Below are 13,746 nucleotides of genomic sequence, written 5' to 3'. Positions count from 1 at the left end.
CAATATGATTGCATCTATTATAATACCAATATTGGTTATGAAGTAAATGTAAATGTGTGCCAATATTGCACGTTCACACATTATATGTGAGCTTTGCGCGTCGCCACTAGGTGGCGAAAAGGAAAACACTTAACCCAAGAGTGGGACTCCATTTGAAGCAGTATATAAGGCCGCAGCACAGGTCCCACGAGTCACGACTTATCAGTCAAAGAGTGCGGTCTATTATAGCCGCACCTCCTCTAGCTTTTGCGAGGAGCTCCAGAGTTCCATAAATTAACCACAGACGGTTAATTTTTTTTCGATGGCGAATTCCGTCATATATTAGAAACTGATCTATATCCAATGTAAAAATGTTTGGGTATGTATAATTAGCCAATCTTGGTTAAAGATGAAAATAATATATTCGTCCAATATTACAATTCAATATTGGCTCAAAATGAAATCGCGTCTACTTGCAATATTGGACTAACATGGGAAATATTGGATATATATTGTTAGACAATATTGCTGCGATAAAGTGTGCTACTAGGATTATATCTTCTGAAGCAACGTTCACTTAATCTTGACCTCCATTAAGAGTAAATTTTGCTTCATCTTAGGAAGTACATGCGTAGGTACAGTATGTTCCGCCTCCCTGCGGGGGCTCCACTTTCAGAAGATATAACCTAACCCAACCCGTGTTTGTGATGCGGGATACACTTCACTTTGCATAGAAAGTTACAAATCTATGTGAAATTATGCAACAATTGACTTTTCTTTCGATAAATGCATTAATAAATTTATGAAACTTCTTTTGTTTATATCTTTTTAATAAACAATGACCGCCGACTAAAACCTTCACAATATTATTCAGAATGATTATCTTGATAATATATGTGAGATTTATTGAAATCGGGAGGTGGTCCGTATAAGTAAATAATTACCATATATTTTAATGATACTTTAAATATAATACATCTTATATCATTAAAAATTAATGACAATTTGATACAATAGTATAATGATATACATATAAGGTAAAACTGCTGTTCAGGACCCAGCCTGAATGACCTTGACCTTGACATATGTTGTCAAGGTCACTGTCCTGAGTAACGTGCAGGAGGTTTTAACCGTCGCTCGATGTTTATTAAAAAGTTATTAACAAAAGAAGTTTTATAAATGGAACTTAATTTTCGGACACAATGTACAATAACAGACCTCTTGTCGCGTTGAAAGTTATAAACGTGAATAAAAGTAAAGAAAAACGCAAGAAAAAGGCAAATTAAAGGTATTAGGTGCGCAACTAAGTTCTCGCTGTTTTTTTTATGAAAATGCAACTTTATTGTGAAAAAATGGTTACAAATGAATCATTCAAAGTATTGCCCATCGCTAGCTACAACTTTTTCCCATCTTTCTGGCAGAGCTCGAATACCGTTACGGTAAAAGTGTTCATCTTTTGAGGCTATCCACGAATCAAGCCATTTTTTGATGTCTTCATATGAGCGGAACTGCTGATCAGCCAGACCATGTGCCATCGAACGGAACAAGTAATAATCGGACGACGCAATATCTGGGGAATATGGCGGGTGGGGTAGGACTTCCCATTTGAGCGTTTCCAGGTAGGTTTTAACGGGTTTGGCAACGTGAGGCCGAGCGTTGTCATGCTGTAGAATCACTTTTTCGTGCCTCTGCTCGTATTGTGGCCGTTTTTCGCGCAGTGTTCGGCTCAATCGCATCAATTGAAGTCGATACCGTTCCCCAGTGATGGTTTCGTTCGGTTTCAACAGCTCATAATAAATAACACCGACCTGGTTCTACCAAATACACAGCATAACTTTCGCAGCGTGAATATTCGGCCGAGCCGACGACGTAGAAGCATGACCGGGCAGTCCCCATGACTTTCTTTTCTTTGGGTTGCTGTAATGAATCCATTTTTCATCACTCGTCACGATGCGATGAAGAAAACCCTTCCTTTTTTGCCGCTGGAGCAGTTGTTCACAGGCGAAAAAACGACGCTCAACGTCCCTTGGCTTCAAATCATAAGGAACCCAAGTTCCTTGCTTTTGAATCATTCCCAACGCATGCAATCGCTTGGAAATGGCTTGGCGGGTAACTCCTAATGCTGATGAAAGCTCTTGTTGCGTTTGGCATGGATCCTCATCGAGCAATGCCTCCAATTCAGCGTCTTCGAAGGTTTTTGGCCTTCCTTCACGCGGACGGTCGTCAACATCGAAATCACCGTCTTTGAAGCGACGGAACCAATCACGGCACGTTGTTTCACTTAGAGCAGCATCTCTGTAAACTTTGTGGAGCTCTCGATGCGCTTCAGCCGCCGTTTTCTTCGAATGAAAGAAGAAAATCAACACTTCCCGCAAATGACGATTATTTAGCACAAAATCAGACATTTTCACACAACCAAAAGTATATGACGCCAAAACAAAATCACTACTGTGTCAAAACGGTTTGTTTACCATATGTCTAAGCTTGGTTCATGACGTTTTGGATATGTCGAAATCGACCAACACTTATTGGTGGCGCAATCTATTGACAAACAGCGGGAACTTAGTTGCGCACCTAATAAATAAAAAAAAGGCAAACAATTTAAATTTATATAGAATTTAATACAATTAAATACAATTAAAAAATATCACAAATATATGTGCACATACACATACACACGCGCGCGCGCGGGGAGTGCAAGGGGGGCCTTCGGCCCCCTCCCGCAACCACTCCGCCGGTAGGCAAGGTGGACCTCGCTTTACAACTTACAGCATATATCCATTGTGATTCAACTCTTGCGTCCCCTACCGGCGGGGTGGTTGCGGGAGGGGGGCCAAAGGCCCCCCTTGCAACCCCCGCGCGCGCGCGTGTGTGTATGTGTACACATACATTTGTGATATTTTTTAATTGATTAAATTGTATTAAATTCTATATAAATTTAAATTGTATTAAATTGTATTAAATTCTATATAAATTTAAATTGTATTAAATTGTATTAAATTCTATATAAATTTAAATTGTATTAAATGTATTTAAAATAATTATTTCTTTATATAACAACTAAAATAGTAGGTTTATGAAAAAAATGCATATAACTTTTTTTGTAGTTTTTCAGCGACTTTATTTTCTGCTTAAAAATTTTTTTCTCAAATTAATATTTTCGGAGATAAAAAGCATTAAAATTGTAAAATTCTTTTGTTAATAACTTTCTAATAAACAACGAGCGACGGCTAAAACCTTTTGGATGTTATTCAGGACAGTGATCTTGACAATATATGTCAAGGTCAAGGTCATTCGGGCTGGGTCCCTTAAACAGCAGTTTTACCACATAAGTACAAATGTACATACATAATTATACATAGTTAAGTCTTTGTTCAATCATTTAAAATCGATTTTACATGAAGAAAAAAAAATAGAGAGAGAAAAAGAGAACTCATGTGAGAGATATTTTTACAAATATTTATTTATTTATTTCAGGCAACGGTTACCTCTAACAAAATTAACACCGGAAAATTTTAGAATAATTTTTTTCCGGTTAATACATTCTGACAATTCTATTTTTGATGTATATGAATATATAAAGTACGTATATTTACAAGTTAAACATAGTATATGTAAAATGTAAATACAACAGTATTATACATACACAATACAACAAACAGACAAACAACATTAATATAATCAGATAAATTTTAATTTTATAAAGATTTTATATAAATACTTTGTACTTATTATTATACTTATTATACTTAAACTGTTATGATTTATTATGGATAAATAGAAATAGATTTTTAATGAAAATCTTGACATTTTTTTTATAATAATTTCACTAATGTCAAAGGTATCTAATTTATGAAAGCGCCTTTATCACTGACTATTTTGCCACCTCTGAGCCCGCGAAACTCTATGTCATTCGTAATCTTTAAAGTTTCGTAACTCATGTCATTCGTAATCTTTAAAGTTTTCGCATTTGAAAACTATTACAATCTCGGCATTTCCATATTAGAATTTTCGTCTTAAAATGTTACAAAGAATTTGTCATTGTCAAAATATTTATAATCAATTTAGATACACCTTGTATACAGGGTGTCCCTGAATGGTCTGTACAAACTGCGAATAAGTTCCAGGGACCTAAACAAGCAGAAAATGTCCCATAAACATGGGGTCGGAAACGCTTGCTTCTGGAGTTACGACGGTTCGAAGTTTTCCTGCAATAGCTGGAGAAATTATCACGTCAAATCGCATAGGTGTTACAAAACTGTGAATTTATTTATTTCCTCGGTTTTATCACGGACATAACAGGACAGTACACTTGTTATAGCAAATGCTCGAAATAGCCTCCGTTCGCCAGACAATGCGGCGACGTGCGCAGGCTTCCTTGGAATCTAACGGAGGCCATTGAAAAAATGTAATTTGCAATTAACAATTACATTTTTTTTTTCGAAACAATTATGTATTTTCTTTACACCAATTGATTCCTCTCATTATTTTGTACGTAAAAGTATTAAGGTAAGATAATCGAAAAATGAATATTTTACAAGATATTTTACGGTTTATGTAAAATTAAGAAATTATTTCAAGCCTCATAACTCGGAAAGTACTTAATGAAAACTAACTTAATTATAGTGTTTTGGAAAGCTCTCGAGATGAGCTACAAGAATTTGCAAAAATATATAGGGTATTCCATTTAAAAAAATTGAAATGACCTTCACGTGACTTTCAAATGACTTCAAGGTCAAACTAATGACACCACCTTATGTCCCCCTTGAAACCAAACAACTTTTGTCTGAGAAACATCTTTTTCTAAAATTAAAAATAAGAAAGTTATTTGGGGTGGGACATTAAAATGGGACACCCTGTATATGTGTATATACAGGGCGATCCCGAAAAACCTTCCGTCTGTAAAATGACGTATTCCTGACACCATTCTAAGACAATTTTTCCTTTACCAAAATTTGATTTGAAGTGTAGTTTTTGAATTATGAGCAAAAATAGTTAGTAAATCACGCGTCGGGTACGGAAGGCAGGCAGGAGCGGCGTGCCGCGAGCGCGGGCGCAGCTGACCGCCCGACGGGTGATTACCACCGCATGAGTCACTAACTATTTTATCTTATAACATAAAATTATGCTTTAAATAAAATTTTGTTAAAGAAGAAAATGTCTTAGAATTACGTCAGAAATACGTGTTCCTTAAAATAACGTTATTTTAATAATGAAAAGTTGTTCCGGATCGCCGGCCGTCCGACGTTGCAATCAGCTGATTGCTACACGCGATGTGTGTATGGCGGAGTGTGTGCGTAAGAAAGAAAGAGAGAGAGAGAGAGAGAAAGGGAGAGAGAGAAAGAGAGAGAGAGGGAGGGTAGGAGGGACAGACATGCATACACACGCACGCACTTTTTTTCTCGCTCTCTTTCTCTCTTTTACGCAATACTCATACACTCTCTCATTCAGTCTCTCACTCACACTCTCTCGGTCACTCGCTCACTCACTCACCTGCTTACTCACTTGCTCACTCACCTTGTAGCAGCGTAGCGAATCTTCATGCTATGTATTGTTGTTATCTGCTGCACAGTTATGATTGCTAGAGATGCGCGACACATCGAAATTTTTTCGATTATTAGTCTCACACTCGATTGACACAATACAGATTTCGTGATAACAAGTTTACTGTTTATTCACTCACTATCGATTTATCGATACCAAAAATTACTTTCAAAGAAACGCGAATGCAAACAGCACATGACTCGACGCGAAGCGACGGACCGCGGAGACTGCGCGACCACAAGAGTTATGTTGCCAGAAACACGACACGCGACATCTAACAAACGACTTGCCCGTGGCGCGTGATTGACGCGAGATAAGACGAACGATCGGCTAAAACCTTCGCATTGCGAAAGCGGTAGAAAACATGAAACGTATAATGACATACTTAAAAAATTAATTATTTATTATAAATAATAACTATTTCTAATTATAATAAATAATTATAATTTTAAAAAGCATGTGTTATACGTTATTAAGTTTTCGAAATTATTGCATTCACGATGCGAAGATTTAAGTCAATCGCAAGAATAATGTAATTAAAATTACATTTGGAAAAATTTATTTTTATTCTGCTCACAATGAAATGTTCCAACGTGAAAATGTATTGGTCGCTCTGAAAAGAGCGGATTGACTAAAAAAATTTTAAAGCAGATGCTCAAAATGCCCGCCATCCATCCTAATGCAAGCTCTCATGCGTTGATTGCATCATCGATCGTGCGTCTAATTTATACGATCTTTGCTGGGAGTCTATGCCCCTCCTCGCCTCCCGCGACCAATCGCGAATGTCGCGGACGCTAATTAGTGATTGGTCGCGGGAGCCGAGGAGGGGCATAGACTCCCAGCGAAGATCGTATAAATTAGACGCACGATCGATGATGCAATCAACGCATGAGAGCTTGCATTAGGATGGATGGCGGGCATTTTGAGCATCTGCTTTAAAATTTTTTTAGTCAATCCGCTCTTTTCAGAGCGACCAATACATTTTCACGTTGGGATTCATTGTGAGCAGAATAAAAATAAATTTTTCCAAATGTAATTTTAATTAAATTATTCTTGCGATTGACTTAAATCTTCGCATCGTGAATGCAATAATTTCGAAAACGTAATAACGTATAACACATGCTTTTTAAAATAATAATTATTTATTATAATTAGAAATAGTTATTATTTATAATAAATAATTAATTTTTTAAGTATGTCATTATACGTTTCATGTTTTCTACCGCTTTCGCAATGCGAAGGTTTTAGCCGATCGTTCGTCTTATCTCGCGTCAATCACGCGCCACGGGCAAGTCGTTTGTTAGATGTCGCGTATCGCGTTTCTGGCAACATAACTCTTGTGGTCGCGCAGTCTCCGCGGTCCGTCGCTTCGCGTCGAGTCATATGCTGTTTGCATTCGCGTTTCTTTGAAAGTAATTTTTGGTATCGATAAATCGATAGTGAGTGAATAAACAGTAAACTTGTTATCACGAAATCTGTATTGTGTCAATCGAGTGTGAGACTAATAATCGAAAAAATTTCGATGTGTCGCGCATCTCTAGCAATCATAACCGTGCAGCAGATAACAACAATACATAGCATGAAGATTCGCTACGCTGCTACAAGGTGAGTGAGCAAGTGAGTAAGCAGGTGAGTGAGTGAGTGAGTGACCGAGAGAGTGTGAGTGAGAGACTGAATGAGAGAGTGTATGAGTGTTGCGTAAAAGAGAGAAAGAGAGCGAGAAAAAAAGTGCGTGCGTGTGTATGCATGTCTGTCCTTCCTACCCTCCCTCTCTCTCTCTTTCTCTCTCTCCCTTTCTCTCTCTCTCTCTCTTTCTCTCTTACGCACACACTCCGCCATACACACATCGCGTGTAGCAATCAGCTGATTGCAACGTCGGACGGCTGGCGATCCGGAACAACTTTTCATTATTAAAATAACGTTATTTTAAGGAACACGTATTTCTGACGTAATTCTAAGACATTTTCTTCTTTAACAAAATTTTATTTAAAGCATAATTTTATGTTATAAGATAAAATAGTTAGCGACTCATGCGGTGGTAATCACCCGTCGGGCGGTCAGCTGCGCCCACGCTCGCGGCACGCCGCGCCGCTCCTGCCTGTCTTCCGTACCCGACGCGTGATTTACTAACTATTTTTGCTCATAATTCAAAAACGACGCTTCAAATCAAATTTTGGTAAAGGAAAAATTGTCTTAGAATGGTGACAGGAATACGTCATTTTACAGACGGAAGGTTTTTCGGGATCGCCCTGTATATACACATATACAGGGTGTCCCATTTTAATGTCCCACCCCAAATAACTTTCTTATTTTTAATTTTAGAAAAAGATGTTTCAGACAAAAATTGTATGGTTTCAAGGGGGACATAAGGTGGTGTTATTAGTTTGACCTTGAAGTCATTTGAAGCTCACGTGAAGGTCATTTCAATTTTTTTAAATGGAATACCCTATATATTTTTGCAAATTCTTGTAGCTCATCTCGAGAGCTTTCCAAAACACTATAATTAAGTTAGTTTTCATTAAGTACTTTCCGAGTTATGAGGCTTGAAATAATTTCTTAATTTTACATAAACCGTAAAATATCTTGTAAAATATTCATTTTTCGATTATCTTACCTTAATACTTTTACGTACAAAATAATGAGAGGAATCAATTGGTGTAAAGAAAATACATAATTGTTTCGAAAAAAAAATGTAATTGTTAATTGCAAATTACATTTTTTCAATGGCCTCCGTTAGATTCCAAGGAAGCCTGCGCACGTCGCCGCATTGTCTGGCGAACGGAGGCTATTTCGAGCATTTGCTATAACAAGTGTACTGTCCTGTTATGTCCGTGATAAAATCGAGGAAATAAATAAATTCACAGTTTTGTAACACCTATGCGATTTGACGTGATAATTTCTCCAGCTATTGCAGGAAAACTTCGAACCGTCGTAACTCCAGAAGCAAGCGTTTCCGACCCCATGTTTATGGGACATTTTCTGCTTGTTTAGGTCCCTGGAACTTATTCGCAGTTTGTACAGACCATTCAGGGACACCCTGTATACAAGGTGTATCTAAATTGATTATAAATATTTTGACAATGACAAATTCTTTGTAACATTTTAAGACGAAAATTCTAATATGGAAATGCCGAGATTGTAATAGTTTTCAAATGCGAAAACTTTAAAGATTACGAATGACATGAGTTACGAAACTTTAAAGATTACGAATGACATAGAGTTTCGCGGGCTCAGAGGTGGCAAAATAGTCAGTGATAAAGGCGCTTTCATAAATTAGATACCTTTGACATTAGTGAAATTATTATAAAAAAAATGTCAAGATTTTCATTAAAAATCTATTTCTATTTATCCATAATAAATCATAACAGTTTAAGTATAATAAGTATAATAATAAGTACAAAGTATTTATATAAAATCTTTATAAAATTAAAATTTATCTGATTATATTAATGTTGTTTGTCTGTTTGTTGTATTGTGTATGTATAATACTGTTGTATTTACATTTTACATATACTATCAATGAAAATTATAAATGACTGTTTTTTCTTTTGGAAATGGTCATGGACCTGTATGTGGGTTTTCCTTCCGGTTTTTTTGGAGAGGATCATCTCGTTTTTAACGGTATACTGGTGGTATGCGGTACGAGCTTTCGGGTTTTCTGTGGCGATACGTTAATGCGATGCGTTCTTTCCTTTTTTGTGATTGACGGTTTAAATTTTCCGTTATTGTACATATATTTGCTTCCGATTTTTTGACTTTGCGTTGTTCCGAAACTTATTTACATTTCTCCTATGACCGTTAATTTTAATTTTATCTTAATGTTTATTATTCACTTTGTTAGTCGACATTGAAAAGGATCCGAATTGGATTGAAACGCGGCGTTTGTCATGTTCAAATTAAATAAACATTTTCATATGGTTATTTTATTGTAATAACCGTTTTATTATTTTTTGCATATTTCCACCATTGCGTTGGTCCTTGTAGCCTTTTAACTAATTTTTATTGATTTTATCTAACGGACCTTTATTTCATTATAATAATTTTTACATATACTATGTTTAACTTGTAAATATACGTACTTTATATATTCATATACATCAAAAATAGAATTGTCAGAATGTATTAACCGGAAAAAAATTATTCTAAAATTTTCCGGTGTTAATTTTGTTAGAGGTAACCGTTGCCTGAAATAAATAAATAAATATTTGTAAAAATATCTCTCACATGAGTTCTCTTTTTCTCTCTCTATTTTTTTTTCTTCATGTAAAATCGATTTTAAATGATTGAACAAAGACTTAACTATGTATAATTATGTATGTACATTTGTACTTATGTGGTAAAACTGCTGTTTAAGGGACCCAGCCCGAATGACCTTGACCTTGACATATATTGTCAAGATCACTGTCCTGAATAACATCCAAAAGGTTTTAGCCGTCGCTCGTTGTTTATTAGAAAGTTATTAACAAAAGAATTTTACAATTTTAATGCTTTTTATCTCCGAAAATATTAATTTGAGAAAAAAATTTTTAAGCAGAAAATAAAGTCGCTGAAAAACTACAAAAAAAGTTATATGCATTTTTTTCATAAACCTACTATTTTAGTTGTTATATAAAGAAATAATTATTTTAAATACATTTAATACAATTTAAATTTATATAGAATTTAATACAATTTAATACAATTTAAATTTATATAGAATTTAATACAATTTAATACAATTTAAATTTATATAGAATTTAATACAATTTAATACAATTTAAATTTATATAGAATTTAATACAATTTAATCAATTAAAAAATATCACAAATGTATGTGTACACATACACACACGCGCGCGCGCGGGGGTTGCAAGGGGGGCCTTTGGCCCCCCTCCCGCAACCACCCCGCCGGTAGGGGACGCAAGAGTTGAATCACAATGGATATATGCTGTAAGTTGTAAAGCGAGGTCCACCTTGCCTACCGGCGGGCTGAGCGCTTCTCTCTCTCTCTCTCTCTCTCTCTCTCTCTCTCTCTCTCACAAACACACAAACACACACGTAGCTACACATTCGTTCGATTTTATTTAATATTATTATATAATTTATTTATTTTATAATTTTTATTATTGCGAAAATCATACAATGCTATGGGACTTGTTTCTTCAATTTACTGCGTTCCTCACAAGCGCTTATATGTATAGTACTCTGCGACATTCTGTATATACAATAAAAAAGATATTTGCTAAGATAAAAGATATAACTTTCTACAAATTACAATTTATGCACGACGTTTGTTAAATCGATATAATCAAAAGCTAACAATATAAAATGTTTTATGCAAATTGATGTAATGTCGTAAAATTTATAAATAATATAAATATTTTCATAATACATTCTTTGTCTCAAAAGCATCGAAATGATAGACTTATATCGATAATATAATAGGTTTCATCATCCATTTTCACACGCAACCATAATATATATTTTTTTCGTCTCTCCGATATATGCAAATGAGATATTTGTGTACTGAGGCGTCTTTTTCTAACGATATTCATTGGAATATCGTGATCAGATATGATAAATGTAAGATATATGAATAATTTATCACTTTGGAAAAGGCAATTTACTTTCTATAATTTAAAAAAATGTTGCTTTGTACATTTCACATTATTGAAATATTTTTCCTTACAAGAATTTCCTTCTAAGGCTATAGTTTATAGTAGTATAGTGAAAGCCGCAGCATAAATTTCACAGCATATGCTATCAAGTCGAAGCTTTTCAAATATTACATTATTTGTAGGCAACGGCAATGAAAGTAATTTTTTTTTAGGCACCAATAGACACCACACAGCCGGGCTATCGTACATTCGAAGCTTGGTGCCATCAAAAAAAATCGTCAGCGATCAGTATAATTTGCTCCAATAATTTGTTAGCTTTTGTCGCTATATAACATGCTACAATTATATAAGAATTATCGCAATATATAGCACGCTTTCAAAATAAGAATCCTCTTATAACGTGTAAAAATCTGTTTATTGATTCATTTTATCTGGATGTTTATTCTTATCAAATATGCCTTTTAGTTGAGGCAGTGTCTTTATGATCTCTGAATTAAATTTCGTTTAAATTTCGTTTCCAGAATGCACATGCAAATCATATCTGATGTAAAACATTTTTGAAAGTAACCAGCACACCTTGCAGCACACAAATTAAGATCGTTTCTCGAATTTTTTTTGAATAACCAACATACAAATTAGATCGACTCTAGATTTTTTTTGAATAACCAGCACACGAATTAAATCGCCTCTGGAATACTTTTCGAATAGCCAGCATCAGAATTAAATCACCTCTGGGTTTTTCTTAAACCAGCACACGAATTAGATCGCCTCTGGATTTTTTTTAATAATCAGCTCACGAATAGATCGCCTCTGAAATAAATATTTTAATAACCAGAGCGCACATGCAAACCGCATCTAGTATGAAATATTTCTAAGAACCATCAGTCCACGAATAAATCGCCTCTGGGATAAATATTTTTTAAAAAGTATTTTTTAATTAATAACTAGAGCGCACATGCAAACCGCATCTGGTAAAATATATAATCTGTACGTGTATATATATATATATATATATGCGTGTGTGTGCGCGCGCGCGCGCGCGCGTGTGTGTGTGGGTGGGTGGGTGTGAGTGTGGGTGTGTGTATGTATGGACGTATGTATGTATAAAAGTGATACGAGAGTTACATGAGGAAGCGAGGTAATAAGAACGAGCGAAATAACAATAAGAGCGAACGAGATAGAAATAGCACGAGCAACGAGGACTCGAACTCGAGAATCGGATCTTTCTTTCACACTATTATTTTCCTCTCGCTCGCATCTATTACTGTCTCTCTCGCTCTCGATTCTTGGGTCCACTTATCTTTTCGAGCTGTCTATCACGATTGTCAAGTATGACAGAGAAAGCAAAACCATGAGTAGAGAGCGAGCGAGATGACCTATCATCAAAGAGTTCCGAAGTCTCTTATCAATCGGTTTCTTCGCTTCCTCTATCCATTCTGAATTCATGAAAATGTAAACATCTTATAAAATAAAAATTGAAACTTTTATTTTTAATTTCATCGGTTTGAAAATAATTTTAATGAATTAATGAGATTTTTTCGATTAAAATGATATCAAACACGGCGTAAATCGGGTAATTTTTAATTAGTCTGATATAATACAAGTTTTATAATTATATATTTAACTAAATTTATGCGATTTATATCGTGTTTCATATTATTTTAATCGCAACATTTTCATTATTCTATTAAAATTATTTTCAAATGAATAAAAAATGCATTCTATTTTCTGACATATATTCGTGAATATTATAAATAAAGTCTCATGTAAGAGACTTCGCAATGTTCGATATCGGAAACTTTTTCGTTATTTATAATAATTTACGATTTCAAATTTCCATAAAATAAAAAGTAAAACTTTTATATTTTATTTGATCTTTTTTGATAAAAAGAGATTAATGAAATTTTTGCGTTTAAAATGACATCGAACACAATATAATTCGGATAACTTTTACTTATTGTTATATAAGTAAAAGAATGTATGTTCGAAATTCATTATTAGCATTTTGATTTAAAATCCGCATTTTTCACTTTAATAAATTCGAGAATTCGAATTTATCGGGCATCGAGAACTTCTCGAAATTTCTATTCACCAAAAACACGAACGTTCGAGTCATCTTACATCCTTTTTTTTGCCGCATAAGAAACGCTCGTTATAAACATTTGGCTCGTTAAAACAATGCCAACCGTCTCTACAATCAGCGCAACGTACGGGCATGCGCACCCATACGTCACGATCAGCTGAGTGCCAATCAGCTGATCGAAAAAGAGCACGCGCATCAACCGCTAAACATCGATGTCAGACCTCATTGGCGGCCAATAATGCGCGGCGCCCTGAGGTCACCGCTAAGATACAAAATTAATTGAGTTGCAACGGGCCCAATATTCCGCTTGCTATATAATGGGCACCGCGCGGGGACCCGTCGGAGTCTTGCACTTTTCGGAGTCTCGCATTTTTCGCTCTTCGTAGTCAAACCGCTTTGCTAAACCGCTCTGTTAAAACCGCTATTTCGTTATGACCGCTTACTCACACGGACCTTCGCAGATCTCTCTTTTGTTACACCGCTAATCCAACGCTTACAACGACCGCTATTTCTGTTCGACTACGATTATTCGCATACGCTTCC

Source organism: Camponotus vicinus, unplaced genomic scaffold (assembly GCF_025532165.1).
Source record: "Camponotus vicinus isolate PSW18456_S1 unplaced genomic scaffold, iyCamVici1.0 SCAF_7, whole genome shotgun sequence".
NCBI classification, from domain to species: domain Eukaryota; kingdom Metazoa; phylum Arthropoda; class Insecta; order Hymenoptera; family Formicidae; genus Camponotus; species Camponotus vicinus.
Note: the sequence above shows the minus strand (reverse complement) of the source record.